The sequence below is a fragment of the Oryx dammah genome, unplaced genomic scaffold (assembly GCF_014754425.2).
Source record: "Oryx dammah isolate SB20612 unplaced genomic scaffold, SCBI_Odam_1.1 HiC_scaffold_27, whole genome shotgun sequence".
NCBI classification, from domain to species: Eukaryota; Metazoa; Chordata; class Mammalia; order Artiodactyla; family Bovidae; genus Oryx; species Oryx dammah.
The window spans coordinates 15,823,597-15,838,926 of NW_024070211.1; the positions used below are offsets into that span (position 1 = coordinate 15,823,597).

Here is a 15,330-nt window from a genome sequence, read left to right on the forward strand (position 1 = left end):
TGTATAATATTTTCCAATTGTTGTTTTAAGCTTCCAAAAGATGGGAGGACCTGGGGGGAGACCCTGTGTGAGGAGCACTGGATAACCTTGGAGCTTCCCCCAAGGCACTGTCCCTAAAATTGTTGTTTCAAGGCCACTGGGTGCAGGAGAGAAGAGTAGGGTCCATACCCATCTGGGTCAACAGAGTGAAGTGACAGTCACTCAGACGTGTCTGACTGTTTGTGACCCCACGGACTGCAGCCCACCAGGCTCCTCTGTCAATGGGATTCTCCAGGCAAGAATACTGGAGTGGGGTGCCCCCTGAAAAGGGAAAACGGACAGGGCACCCTCCATGGGCTGACCCGGGGTGGGGATTGCTGTCTTCTGCACCATGGAAAAGGCAGCCACGGTCCAGACGAGGTCAGAGTGGGGCTGGGCACACTGGGTGGGCTACTCTGCGCTCCCACAGAACTCCCAGAGATGACGGCCGAGGCTGGCACTGGGGTCTCAGCCTGGGCAATGTGCTGACCAGTAGGCAGGGCCCTGGCCCCTGGCCCAAGCACTCCTCTGCACCCATCTGAGGAACCCTGCCTGGCGAGAGTGGCTGGGCCTCCCAGGATGTTCCGTTTCCAGATACATTTTTACCAGGCTAACCAGGTGAGGAACTCAGCCCACCCCTTCCCTACCCAGAACACTCAGAAAGCGGCTTTGGAAATGACTGGGGAGCCAGGCAGCCAGGGCACAGTGGCGTGGCCGCTGCCCAAACCAGAAAGTGCATCCATTTTCAAAGCTCAAGAGCAACTCAGGGCGACAAGCACAGGCTCTTCTTTGCTTCTGCCCTGAGCCACCAGGGCCCTTGTTGCAGACACTCTGCGGGAGCCTCATGCAGATGGGAATCAGGCCACTTACAGAGAGCAGTTTCAATTAGCTCTTGGTGGAAACTGCTAACTTGGAAATTGGATAAAATTGCTCCCAGCCAGTTTTCAATTCGTTTCTTCTGAAGACTATACATTTTCTCCACTTGGGCACATCCTCTCTGCGGGGCTGGGAGCCCCTGGGCTTCGCGTGGGCCGTGGAGGCGGCCGCTGGGCCTCTCGCAAGAGTTGTGCGCCCGAGCATGGCCCCTTCTCTGAAGTTGAGCAGCCCTGGAGGGGGTCCGGGGGCTCTCCCTGCGGCCCCTAACCCAGTGCAGTGAGGTGGAAAACGCAAGGGCCTGGCCCAGGTGAGGTGGAGAGTCAGTGGCTACATAACACAACAGTGGGAGCTGCTAGGGACGAGATGGGAGGGTGGCAGTTGGGGGAACTCATACCCTGGAGAGCTGGAAAAGGGAGGCCTGGAGAGAGGGAGCCACAGACAGAGTTGCCTGGGTGGTGGGTGGGTGGCTGGGGGCGGATCTCACCAGAGGAAAACTCAGCTGATTGACAGGTGGGTGCCCACCCACAGCCGGCCTCTATCCCCGCTGCAGGCCTCTGAGTAGAGGGTGCTTCGGCCGCGGCCCGGGCCTCTCGCTGACCCTTCTCCTCCTGGGCTCGCTGCAACCTGCTGAGCGTTTTGGACATTCCCATGAAACCACAGGGAAATGAATGGGGCTGGGTTCACAGGCATGGAAAACCCCAGAGGAGAAGGCCTCTGGAGCCAGACATAACAGGCCCTGCGGGTGAGGCCGGAGCCAGGTTTCCTCTTCAGGGGAGGCTGGATCCCCTCCAGGGCCTTCCTATAGGTTCGGCGGGCGGGGCCCAGCTGCAGCGAGGAGGCACGTTTCAGCTGCTTGTTTTTTCTAGCTCCGAGAGAAGTCTCCAGAGGCTGGGAGTTCAGCAGGGCCCTTGAGCCTCTAGCGTCGGGTCCTGCCAAAAGGGAGGCCCAGTGGCTGCGGTAGGGAGTGGGGAGGGGACTTGCCTGGAGCTGGGCTGACAGGCAGAAAGCCCTTTGTCAGCGCAAAGAAGCTAGAGAAGCCTCGTTCCCTTCTCCAGGCTCAGGGCTCAGCTCTGGGAGGCACCGGCAAGCCAGTGCCCTGGGCTGCACTAGAGGCCAAAAGTTGCCCCAAAGCAGGACCAGGAGGCAGTTTGTGCTGTGCCGCCTGGAAGAGCTAGTAATTAGGGCTTGCTTGCTCTGCCTTTTGATGACACACCTTTTGATTCTATCCAACTAGAATCAGAGCCGCTGACCAGAGGAGAAAGGGCCACGCCACACAGAAGCCCAGCCACCTCTAGGGGCCACCGAGGTGCCCCTGCAATGGCTTATCTGCCCAGCCTGGACCCCCTGGCTGGGGCCCCTTTAATGCCCCAGCCCAACAGAGGGGGCTGCTTGGGCAGCCTTGGATAATGGACAGAATTTGGACAAGCGCAGTGGGAGCCAACTGGGTCATCACTGACCCTGGGAGGGCTCAGCTACGATTCAGAAATTAGGCTTTTGGTACAGAAATACATGAGAGATGGGGTGTTCTGGAACATATAGGTCTTTCTCTCTCTCACACACACTATAAAAGGCAGCTAGATGAGAGAGGACAGGACTCATGTCCCTGGGAACTCAGGCTCCTTTGCTTTTGCAAGTTAAGAGTGTGCTGTGCTCACTTCCCAGAGAGTCAGCTCCCCTTGGGCAGGGCCACCACCCCAGCCACATGACCACTAAATGCTGCAAGGAAGTAAGAACAATTGCTGGGCTTAGGCTGGACACATGGTTTCATCAGATGCTCACAAAACCTTGCTCGGGAAGGGGGGTGTCAGCCCCAGTCTGCACAGAGGGAAACCAAGTGTCTGAAAGGTCAAGCGTGGTGACCATGCAGACTGTTGATGTTTCATCCCTTAGTCATGTCCAACTCTTTGGAACTCATGGACTGCAGCACGCCAGGCTTCTCTTGTCCTTCACCATCGCCCAGAGTTTGCTCAAACTCATGTTCATTGTATTGACGATGCCATCCAACCATCTCATCCTCTGTCGTCCGCTTCTCCTCCTGCCTTCAATCTTTCCCAGCATCAGGGTCTTTTCCAATGAACTGGCTCTTCACATCAGGTGGCTCAAGTATTAGAGCTTAAGCATCAGTCCTTCTAATGAATCTTCAGAGTTGATTTCCTTCAGCAGTGACTGGTTTGATCTCCTTGCTGTCCAAGGGACTCTCAAGAGTCTTCTCCAGCATTGCAATTCGAAAGCATCAGTTCTTCAGTGCTCAGTCTTCTTTATGGTCCAACTCTCATATCTGTACATGACTACTACAAAAATCACAGCTTTGACTATATGGACCTTTGTCGGCAAAGTGGTGTTTTTTTTTTTACCATGTAGATTATAGAGCCAGGGTGTGGCAGGACTGTGGTCAGGACACTAGCCTTTTTGACTCTGAAGACGGTCCTCAGCCCCAACTTGATGAGAGGGGCTGCCAGGCCTACCTGATGCAACTGGGAGGAAAGGGACGTGTCCAGATGAAAACGATTTTCTGGAATGGCAGATTGTGAATTCGAGGCTTTTGGTAAGTAATGGCTCCTCTGCCATAAAGAAGGAACCTGAGTTTCCACCTTCTCCTCCCACCTGGTCCCAGAACATCAGCTCCACTGCCAGTAAGCCCTGTGGGATTGTGGATTTCTGTCGGGTGACCAGCATTCCTGTGTGTGTGTGTCGGTGGGGGCGGGGCGGGGGGGTGGAGCTGCCCAGGGCACACAGGCGATGGGGGCTTGCAGTGCCGGAGGCGGTAGAGGGTGCAGTGAGGTCCCCACAGGCTGCTGCTTTGCCCAGCTGCAGCAGCAGGGTGGGGCCTGAGCCCCGACACAGTGACCGCCCGTGGGTACCAGTGCTGAGGCCACTGGAAAGAGACAGACAGGTGGAAGGCGCAGGAGGGACACACACTGGCAGGCAGGTCTGGTATAAAACCTCCCAGGGAGACTGCCTGGGCAGGATGGGCTGGGGTTCCGGTCCCTGCAAAGGGCCCCGTGGGGTTCCTTATAACCATGACATGCCCTTTTTGGTTTTGTTTGGGAACAAGGCCCAAGAGTGAACTACAGTTTTAGCCAAGCAGGTGGGTGGGATCAGCTTCTCTGAAGACAGCGTTTCTTGTCAAATCTTTTGGAAAAACATCAGTCCTTCTTTCTCACCCTGAACTCAAGGCAGACCTGTGGAGCCAAGGCCACGAGTCTTCAATGCTGGGGCAGAGGCAAGGCTGTTGGCCCAGTGAGGGTCTCCATGCTCCACAGCCTCTGCTCAGTCTGGCCCAGAGAGCAACCGAGAATTGTGTTGTCAGATGCCTCCCTGATGCTGCCCCTCAGCTCCTAGCTGACACGAATCCTACTCTCTCCCTCTGTGGCCCTGTGCTGGCTTCTGCTCCCCAAGATCTCCCCTCACTTGCACCTTTACTGGCCAGGTCCCCTTCCTGCCATTCACACCTGTCCCACTCTGGCCTCATTCTGGCCAGCTCAGCCAGAATTGCAAGCTCCATTTGTCAGCTCCATTTGCCTCAAGTCCCAGGGCCTGCAACAGTGTTGGGCACACAGTAGGCACTCACTAAGTAAGTTTTTTATCTGCAGTTTTTTGCCTTGCCTATGCAATACCAATCCCTTACATTTCTATGGTGCTTCACAATGTTGGATCACCACCTTCTGTACAGTGTTACAAACCTCCGCCCATAGTTCCTCAGGTACTCTTATCAGACCTAAGCCATTGAATCTGTTTGTCACTTCCACTGTATAATCGTAATGGATTTGATTTAGGTCATACCTGAATGGTCTAGTGGTTCATTCAACATACAAAAAACTAAGATCATGGCATCTGGTCCCATCACTTCATGGCAAATAGATGGGAAAGCAATGGAAATAGCAACAGACTATTTTCTTAGGCTCCAAAATCACAGCAGATGGTGACTGCGGCCTTGAAATTAAAAGACGCTTGCTCCTTGGAAGAAAAGCTATGACAAAACTATACAGTATGTTAAAAAGCAGAGACATCACTTTACTGACAAAGGTCATCTAGTCAAAGCTATGGTTTTTCCAGTAGTCATATATGGATGTAAGAGTTGGACCATAAAGAAAGCTGAGCACCAAAGAATTGATGCTTTTGAACTGTGGTGTTGGAGAAGACTCTTGAGAGTCCCTTGGACTGCAAGGAGATCAAACCAGTCAATCCTAAAGGAAATCAACCCTGAATATTCATTGGAAGGACTAATGTTGAAGCTGAAGCTCCAATACGTTGGCAACCTGATGCAAAAAGCTGACTCATTAGAAAAGACCCTGATGCTGGGAAAGACTGAAGGCAGGAGGAGAAGGGGACGACAGAGGATGAGACGGTTGGATGGCATCACCGACTCAATGGATATGAGTTTGAGTAAGCTCCAGGAATTGGTGACAGACAGGGAGGCCTGGCGTGCTGCAGTCCATGGGGTTGCAAAGAGCAGGACAGGACTGAGCAACTGAACTGAACTGAACTTACACTGTCTGTATGTGTCATAGCCACATGGCCCTCGTTACAGTTGAGGGACAGGGAGAGAGAAGGGATTCTGAGATCTCCATTTCACAGAAGAGGGGACAGGCTGGAGGTACAGCCACTGTCCACCCCACTGTGGGGTGGGGGCCTGGCCTGAGTCTTGCAGGGGTGAGCAGAGATGCCTCTGGGCATTTCCACTGCCGGCCCTTTCGAGTTTCACAGCGAGTCTTAGACCCTTCACTGTTCACATCAGCAAGGGAGGCTCCGAGAGGTCACGTGACCGCCACTCCCGAAGCAGTGGTGCCCCACCCACTGCTTTTCCTCAGGTGGCCTCATGTTGCTGCCTTAAGCTTTCTAAGGATTGGGCAGCAGGGTTTCCTGAGCAGCGCCCGACCCAGGGCTCTGCTGGCAGTGCAGGGTGAGCACAGGGCCTGCCCTGAGGCCACAGTGGCCCCTGAGGGGTCAGGCACCCGGGGTGGTATGCTGCGTCACTACCACTGCTGTCTCTCCTTCCTGTCAGGGGCACCTCTGGCCTTCAGCAAGGGTCGCAGCGGCTCTGGAGCCATGGCCACTCATCCCCACCTGGCTCGCCAGCTCCCCGGCAACCGCAGAGAGCCAGAGCATCTCCCTGAGGCTCCCGGACCCCACATCGGAGGCCGGCCATGCTGCGCCAGCAAACACGCAAGCCTGCCTTGGGGCTCGGCCAGGCTGAGACATCTCTGTAACCTTGGAGGTCTTATCTTTAGCCCATGCTTTACCTCTGCCTGTCTCCTCCTCAGCGGGCCAAAGAGGGCAGGAACAGGACTCCCCCCACGCCACACCTCCCCACAGGAACGCTCCCCATCAACTGCCTTTGGGGCTCCGGCCTCCTGGTGCTGCCTCTGGGATGAACACGGCGCTGAGCAAATTTGCTTCTGCTGCTCTAGTTCTCCTATCACTGGCTAAAGACTCGAAGCTTCTGCCTCTTTCATCTGTGGTCCTCTTTTTGGCAAACACTATTCCTGTACAGATGGTGATTGCAGCCATGAAATTAAAAGACGCTTACTCCTTGGAAGAAAAGTTATGACCAACCTAGATAGCATATTCAAAAGCAGAGACATTACTTTGCCAACTAAGGTCCGTCTAGTCAAGGCTATGGTTTTTCCAGTAGTCATGTATGGATGTGAGAGTTGGACTGTGAAGAAGGCTGAGCGCTGAAGAATTAATGCTTTTGAACTGTGGTGTTGGAGAAGACTCTTGAGAGTCCCTTGGACTGCAAGGAGATCCAACCAGTCCATTCTGAAGGAGATCAACCCTGGGATTTCTTTGGAAGGAATGATGCTAAAGCTGAAACTCCAGTACTTTGGCCACCTCATGTGAAGAGTTGACTCACTGGAAAAGACTCTGATGCTGGGGGGGATCGGGGGCAGGAGGAGAAGGGGACGACCAAGGATGAGGTGGCTGGATGGCATCACTGACTCGATGAATGTGAATCTGAGTGAACTCCGGGAGTTGGTGATGGACAGGGAGGCCTGGCGTGCTGTGATTCATGGGGTCACAAAGAGTCGGACACGACTGAGCAACTGAACTGAACTGAACTCCTGTACTTTGGCCACCTCATGCGAAGAGTTGACTCATTGGAAAAGACCCTGATGGCTGGGAGGGATCGGGGGCAGGAGGAGAAGGGGACGACAGAGGATGAGATGGCTGGATGGCATCACCGACTCGATGGATGTGAGTTTGAGTGAACTCCGGGAGTTGGTGATGGACAGGGAGACCTGGCGTGCTGCAATTCATGGGGTCACAAAGAGTCGGACACGACTGAGCAACTGAACTGAACTGAACTCCTGTTCCACTTGTGGAAACGTGCTGGCCCAGCAGGTCAGAATGCCCGGGAGAGTGGTCCATGGGGCTGTGGCCATCTCGACCCTTAGACAGTCTGGTCTGGAAGCCTGCCCTGGGAGCTACTGAGACACCTTGACAAGCCTCGCACAAGCCTTTCTAAGTATGCCCCCAGAGGGTGTTTCCTCACTGAACTCTGAGCTGGGCAAAGAATTCAGGTACTTTTTTGTTTCCCCTGTGGAGTTCCATACTGTCAGAACTGCCCCGCCCCTGACTGTGTAAAGGGCCCTCACAGGGGCTGAGCTGAGGGCAGGCTGGCGTCTAGCTTCAAAGGCTGCAGCTCCCTTGGCTCCTGCACGTCTCACTGACCTGCAGCTGGCCTCAGCCCAGCTCCCCCAGCAGCCAGGAGGAAACCAGCATTCTCTTTGGGCTTCCTCTTGGGTGATACGCACTCACACTTCTTAGGGCCCCACCCTGGGGTTTCCAGGCTGCTCCATTTCCCTACCATGCCCTAGCCCACCTCCACGCATCAAGGCTCAGTTCAGGCATCACCGTTCTCGGCCCATGGTCCTCTCAGCTGATTCTAGCCCCAGAACTCATCACTTGATTGATACTGTCTCTTCTGAGGCCACTTTCCCTGTCTAGAGACCAGGCCTTGCCCATCTCTGTGTCTCGGGGCCAAGGGGGCACACATAGGCGCTATTCAACTTGGCTTAGACCAAGAACCACAAAGTCAAATGCCTGTCTGGGGAACGAACCAAGTACCTCTGAGATAGGATCTGCTTGGTGCTCCAGGGAAAAGAGGGAAGGAGGCCTGCTTCTGGGGGGAGGGAGTGGAAGCAGCAACCCCCTCAGGAAAAGGGCCTAGGAGTGGGGTTCCTATAGCTTCCCTCAGCTTTTCTCTGCTGGAAGGCAGGCACGGGAACAAAACAGAAGCTATGTCAGATTCTGCTGGCCTGATGGGACCTGCTGAATCTGCTTTAATGCAATTCTTCCTTGCCTGTACAGAGTCATCACTTAAATCCAACACAGGGCGTCAGTGTGGCTGGGGCTCATTTGCTGGTCACCTGATAGATGAACACTCTTGTCCAGAGCAGACCACCTCACTCTAAGTATGAAACCTAACAGATTACAATAAAAAAATCTCTCCTCTTGGGCTGTTTCTGTTGAACTAACACTTGTCTTATCTCCCACTGGGATGCGGTGTGTTGAGTCTGGCAGAGCTCTTATTAATTATGTCGCTCTTCAAATATTGACCCATGGTTTCATGAACTGAGTTCAGAGTGGTTAAGTGGATTTGTTCCCATCCAGGGTCTCTGGGCTTCCCCAACATCATTATGTCCCCACCTAGAGACACACACACACACACATACACACACACGGGCTGTGTACACTGGTGCACTGGTGGGGGTGGTGAGCAAGGAGTCTGCTGCTTTTCACCCCCACTCTACCCTACCCTTCCCTCTGGGCTGAGGGAAGCTCTCAGATACAGGCTGTATGAAGACTCCAGCCCTTTCCAGGGGCTACCCTCAACTCTATCTTAGAGCTAAGGCCTAAACAACCTGGATTAGGCCTTTCATTCCTCTAGGTGAGCTGGATTGATGGGGTCTAGGCCAGTGGATGTCAAAGCCAGCCTGGAGCCCATGGTTCTGCTTTCTCGAACTACCACTCTGCAGGCCAAATCTATCTTTTAGGACAGACCAGGATGCAGACAGAGTCCTGCTTTTCCAGGACCTAGCGATGCTCTAAAAGAGGCCTCTGACCAGATTTCTGCGTCTGCAATGGGAGCTCCTCACAGGTGGCTCAGGCCAGGCCTGGGCAGCCATCAGGACTGGGAGGACCAGCCCATTCCATCTGGGCCTCCCTCAGGGTGAGAGCTGTTCCCGCAGGCAGAGGCCACAGCACCCAGGGCTCTCTGGCCTCAGCCCAGCTGCGCGCATGGTTGCTGAGTGCCCTGCAGGGTCCTGCGTGGTCCCCTGGCTGTGGCCGGCCCTCCATAGCCACTGTGGAGAGGGACCACGCTCCCTGCCCAGTGGTGTCTATGCCAGTCCACTTCCCGGCAAATCCATGGGAAACTCAAGTTTGGTTCCTCCAATGTCACATTTGAGTGTTGCAGAATCACTGCCCACTGGTGATTTTGCAGCAACACAAAGGCTTGGCTGCTGACTTCACCACAACATCCTTATAGGCAGCACATAGCTCAGGGAAGTGTCCACTGCTGGCCTCACACAGAGCCTGGGCGCTCACCTCCACCACAGCCTTTGTCACCACCTGTGAATGTTGTCTTCCACGTGTGTCTGCCTCAGTGGGCTGTGTGCTTTGGGGAAGCACGGTAGCTGGCACTAGCAGGGGTCCGATAGTTTGCTAGACAAAGGAAAGGTGTCTTGATCTGATCCAGGAAACATCCAGCAATGCTCTGCCCACAAGGCACATGGGCAAACCTCCTTTTCCCCTTGTTGAGGAATTTCCAGGGGTCATTTTCTAAGTCTGGCAGTGGGAAATGATCCATCTGGCATGTAACACGATTCTGGATGTAAAACAGCTTCTTGAAGAATCCTGTGGTCTCTTGGCACGAGCTCAGTCTTTTCGGGGCTCTGACCAGCGCTGACCTCAGCCCTCTGTGAGGACCTGGTCTGGCCTGGATGGGAAGGACACACAGGAAGGCAGGCTTCTCCCCATGGATGGGCAGCTTTGCTTTGGAACAAAGTATAGAGGGCAGCAGCAACCTCCTAGTACTCTTGCTTGTTAAAGTCAAGAGGGAAGGTGGGGGGTCTGCCACACATGGCCTGCGTAGCCTGACAGCTAACCTTCCTCACCTCCACTTCCCACACCACGGGGTGACGGTAAAGGGCTTATCTCAGGGTCCGGCATGTTAATTACTAGTATGAAAACCTTAAGGTGACAAGAGTCTGGTGTCGTTAGAATATTGAAGAATGCAGAAACACAAAACATGACGGGGCAAAGAACAAATGCAGCCTGCTCCCTGGAAACAAGCATTCAGCACTTGCTGGGCACCTGTGGGCTCCAGGAGTTGTGCGGGGGCTGGGACAGAGAGACTGTCCTCACGCTTGGGCCCAGGGAGTCAGGAGATGGACACATACTCACTCCCATACACCCCCTTCCCATGCCCCTGTGAGAATTTTCTTAGTCATGAACTGGCTCTTTGCTTTGCCTTTTATTTACTGAGTTCCCACAGCGGTGTTCCCAGCACTTTGGGCAACGGATCCCTCAGAGGATCTTAGGAAGGTGGTTTCACACTAATTCCTCCACACTCTACTCTCAAAACTGCCTCTATTCTGTTACAAGGAGGCCAAGGGCCACGAAGCCTCAGGTGCAGCCTGCCTCACGGGGCACAGAGCAAAGTGCTGGTGTTTCTGAGGCAAATGATTACACAGAAACATACAAGTTAGGCTTGATGAATCTAACAGTTGGAAAATACAACAGGAAAAAAGTCTAAAGGAGTAAAGGGTTCCTTCAGCTTCAAGAACAGAACACTGATGGTTTCCTAGAATATTTATGACACAAAAGATGATGACCAGCTATCTGGTCTTTCATTTGCACTGAAGACTAATGAGAAGAAACAGACTTAGTTGAAACTGGAGGGCTGTCAGAACTAAGGAAGAATCTCTCAACATGACAAATGCATTAAACGATTTAATTCCAGTTGATTTAAAAAGTATAACACCAACTCACTGATCTAAAATTCAACCACATATGCAATTCACACACGGGGCAGAAGCAAGAAACCGCTAACAAAGCCTGTGGTGGCCAACACAGGTGCTAGAGCCAGGCGTCAGGTGTGACTCACAGGCAAGTCCCTCCTTGGTTCCTCACTCAGACCCTTTCCTCTTCTCCATTCACAATTATGACTACTAGACCTGGCTTCCCAGCTAACCATTCCCCCACCGGGCCTCATGCTCACAACCAGGCTGAGAGGGTACTACTGGTTTCATCTGGACAGTGGTGTGGAAGTGATAAGGGGCTGGGACTGTCAAGGTGGACACAAAAGCAGCTGGGGCAGAGTCTCGATAAAGTCAAATGAAATCACAAGGCCCCGTGGGGGTACTTAGTGTAGAGGCAAACCCTTGTGGCGCAGCAGAGCCCAAGAAAAGTGCTTTGGTATCACCATATACACAGTGTGAAGAATCCTAAATTACTAAAAGGGATACATGATGTCCAACTGACACTGCTAAAGCAAATAACAGATCTATAAATTAGAATGAGAGCAATTCCTTCTGGAAGGTTCCAGGGAGTTCAAACATGAAGGTGTCCAGAGAAGGATCGAGGCTGGCCGACCACTGAGTGAGACACCCAGTGAGAAGCGTGGGGTGAGGAAGCCGGGGGGAGAGCCGGGCCCCTGGGGCCTGGAGAGCAGTGCCGCTGCCTTTCTGGGCTCTGCTTCTGAGTGCTCCCCACAGCCCATCAGGTCCAGGGTGATGACAGGGAGGTCCTCAACCTCAGGAAACGGCCTCTGCCATGCCGACCTGGAGCCTGCAGTCCCCAGCATGTCCCTGGGTCACAGGGTCACATGGGGCTGGCCCGGGCAGCTTGCGGTCAGCAGAGTGCTGTGTGTCCTGCATCTCAGCTAGGCTTTGCTGGGTTGGGTTTTCAGAGCAGCTGCATAAGTTGGCCATGTGCTTTTTGCCTGACTCAGTGGGCATGGGCTGGGCACTTGGTCTGGTCACTCTGTGAGGCCCTTGTCCACCTGGGTGCCCACCACTGGAGAAGTGTGCTCAGAGGGGAGAGTGAAAGTAAAAGTCGCTCAGTCGTGTCCAACTCTTTGCAACCCCATGGACTATAGAATTCTCCAGGCTAGAATACTGGAGTGGGTAGCCTTTCCCTTCTCCAGGGGATCTTCCCAACCCAGGAATCGAACTGGGGCCTCTTGTATTGCAGGTGGATTCTTCACCAACTGAGCTATCAGGGAAGCCCAGAGGGGAGAGTAAACTGTGTTCAATTCCTCTCCAATAAATACAGTGATTTATATCTCAGTGATTTACATCCATTGATGGCCTTTGTCATCAAGCACAGAAACTCCCTCAGGCTCTGGAGGCTTCCTGCCCAGCCACCAAGAAAAAGCCACAATGGCCCAGGGAGAGAGGTGCGGAATGGCAGTGAAGTCAGATCAGAATCACTTCCCCACAGAAAGCTCAGCCAAAAGTGGAGAGAGCCAAGCATGTCCTGGTTACCTGCCAGGCAGCTGCAGGAGGTGACAGCCACGGGCACCTTCCTCCAGGCTCAGAGCCAGCACACAGTCCTATGGCCCGTTTCTTGTCTGGGCTAACCTCCCTCAGAGTACTGCAGGCCCTGTGGCCTGGGCCTGGGCTCCGGCTTCCAGTTCCCTGAGAGGGGGTGTTTACCGCAGGGGCATTTGCTACTTAAGTAGCTGAAGGTGCCCTAGAGGTTGGTGCAGCACACTGGCAGCACGTGCCAGAGCAGAGTGGACCTGCTCGTCAAGCAGGGGACAGGCCTGAATACCATCAGCTTCTAGAACTCCTTTAAGTCTTGGAAAGGGGCAGGCCTCCTTGGGTTTAGAAACTAACTGGCTGAGCCATCAACTTAGAAAGGTTAGCCTTGCGGGGAGCCAAAGGGCAGTCTTTCCTCTGGAATGGGAATCTGTGGATAGACAAACACCCCGAGAGGCAGAAGAGACGTAGATTGTGCCAGAAATTTTGGAAAAAGATATATATATGGCAGATAGAGAGAGGTACAGAGAAAACAAAAATGCTGATTTCAGTCATGTCATCATATGCTCAAAAAGCATTTGGAAGAAAACAATTGAAGAGCTTCAAGTCACACTGGATGGCTGCAGCCCCGGGAGGCTCCTAGAATGGACAGAAGTGCAGCCTGTCACAGAAAGAGGTGGAAAGGGAACAGGGACGTTGTACAAAGGAAATTTAACAAGGGAAAAAAAGCTGTTTGCTTAATGTAGCCCTGTGTAAAGTCAACCAAGGGAACTCTCTCTTACAAGATCTTTGAGAGTTTCAAAGTACTTAGTTTCAAGAGTTCCTGGTGGCCTAGAATTCTCTGACTTGGGTCATCCTTGGGTAGTTATTTGGGCTGCAGGAAGGGACATTCTCAGCCAGGCTGGGCCCTGGGAGCCCCTGACAGCCCCAGGGCCTGTTTGGGTTTGGGTCTCTAGTCTCCTTGCACTCTTCCTTCCTCTTCCCACTTCTCAGCAAAGAAAGATTCTGTGCGTCTGCAGAGGCCATAATCCTCAAACTGGGACAGCTGGGGGCTTAAAGATCCAAAGTTCTACCAGCAACCCAAGTAGCCTGACCTGAAGGAAAGCCCTCAGTCCTCACCGCCCACATCTCCTTGGCATCAGACAAAAGGTCACACGGCAGCAGAGGCCAGGGAAGGCTTTGTACCTGGTGTGGTGGGTGGCTCAGCCAGCTGGCTGAGGACGGCTCCAAGTGTGGCCCTTCAGGGGCACAGGCAGGCAGAGAGGGCTCCTTTCAGCATGACACTGTGGCTGCCCCAGTTTGCGTCCATGATACGAGAAACGAGAGAAAGTGGGATGTGCAGACAACGAGGGTGGAGGAGATGTGGGGGAGGGAAAAGGAAAAGATGGCCTGTGAGGGAGTTTAACAACTCTTCTCTTGGAGATCTAGGACAAGTGGTTATTTTGTGAACTTGAGGGCTACACATTCAATATTCTACCAGGAAGTCCCAGGGTAGGAAGAAGAGCCTGGGCTTTGGGTCCAGCACCACCTGTTAGAATCCCTGCTCAGCTCTATCAGCCATGTGATCCTTCTGTACAACAGACAGGGCAGAATGTGTCTCACAAGGTTAAAATAAGGGGTCACAGTCTTGTGATAAATCCCGTTTGCCTACCTCCTAGCATACAGAGGATGAGATGGTTAGATAACATCACCAACTCAATGGACATGAACTTGAGCAAACTCTGGGAGATAGCGGAAGACAAGGAAGCCTGGTGTGCTGCAGTCCATGAGGTTCCAAAGAGTTGGACAAGACTCAGCAACTGAACAACAACAGCAGCATACAAACTGCCACTGCCACATTTCAAACTTAAAAGTAGCCTTGAACTGAAAGGTCATCTTGGGGAAAAGTAAAATCAAATGTATACCAAAGGGAATTTTAGCGTAAGTTTTCATAATTTAAAAGTGAGCCTGTGATAAAAACTCTTTTCTCTGAGATCAGGAACAAGACGTGGACACCTGCTATCATTGCATCTATTAAACATGTACAACACTTTGGCCACCTCACACGAAGAGCTGACTCACTGGAAAAGACCCTGATGCTGGCAGGGATTGGGGGCAGGAGGAAAAGGGGACGACAGAGGATGAGATGGCTGGATGGCATCACTGACTTGATGCACATGAGTTTGAGTGAACTCCAGGAGTTGGTGATGGACAGGGAGGCCTGGCGTGCTGTGATTCATGGGGTCGCAAAGAGTCGGACATGACTGAGAGACTGAACTGAACTGAACTGAGCACCATAAGGCAAGAAAAAGAGACAAATGGTCTGATACTGGAAAGGAAAAAGACTGGGCACAGAAAAAACCAGAAACAGTCTATAAATGAATGGTCTGAATAAACAAATTTGGAGAGGTCACTGGACACAGGGTCAATAAAAATGAACTGTCTTTTCATACCTTAGCAACAAAAAGAAAAGGACATTTATAAATACCATTTTAAATAGTATCACAAATATTAAATACCTAGGAATAAATCTAATGAGAGATAATCAAGAAGACTATTGTATAAAAGTTTATAAAACATTACTGAGGAAAATTAAAGAAGACCTAATAACCTCAGATATGCAGATGACACCACCCTTATGGCAGAAAGTGAAGAGGAACTAAAAAGCCTCTTGATGAAAGTGAAAGAGGAGAGTGAAAAACTTGGCTTAAAGCTCAACATTCAGAAAATGAAGATCATGGCATCTGGTCCCTTCACTTCATGGCATCTGGTCCCTTCACTTCATGGCAAATAGATCGGGAAACAGTGGAAACAGTGTCAGACTTTATTTGGGCTCCAAAATCACTGCAGATGGTGACTGCAGCCATGAAATTAAAAGACTCTTACTCCTTGGAAGAAAAGTTATGACCAACCTAGACAGCATATTCAAAAGCAGAGATATTACTTTGCCAACAAAGGTCTGTCT

At 52.4% G+C, this 15,330-nt stretch overlaps 1 protein-coding gene across 3 annotated transcripts in view; it reads right to left on the minus strand.

Annotated features, from left to right (window-relative positions):
• DIS3L2 (DIS3 like 3'-5' exoribonuclease 2) overlaps positions 1–15,330 on the minus strand; it is a 362,916-nt gene that overhangs the window by 20,229 nt on the left and 327,357 nt on the right. Inside the window, exon 15 of one of the 3 annotated variants that reach the window (XM_040228114.1) lies at positions 10,460–10,471. The exons of the other annotated variants lie outside the window; for them this stretch is intronic. The gene's annotated coding sequence lies outside the window, so the exon portion shown is untranslated. Of the gene's footprint in view, positions 1–10,459; positions 10,472–15,330 lie in introns of those variants that run through there. 3 annotated transcript variants of the gene reach the window in all.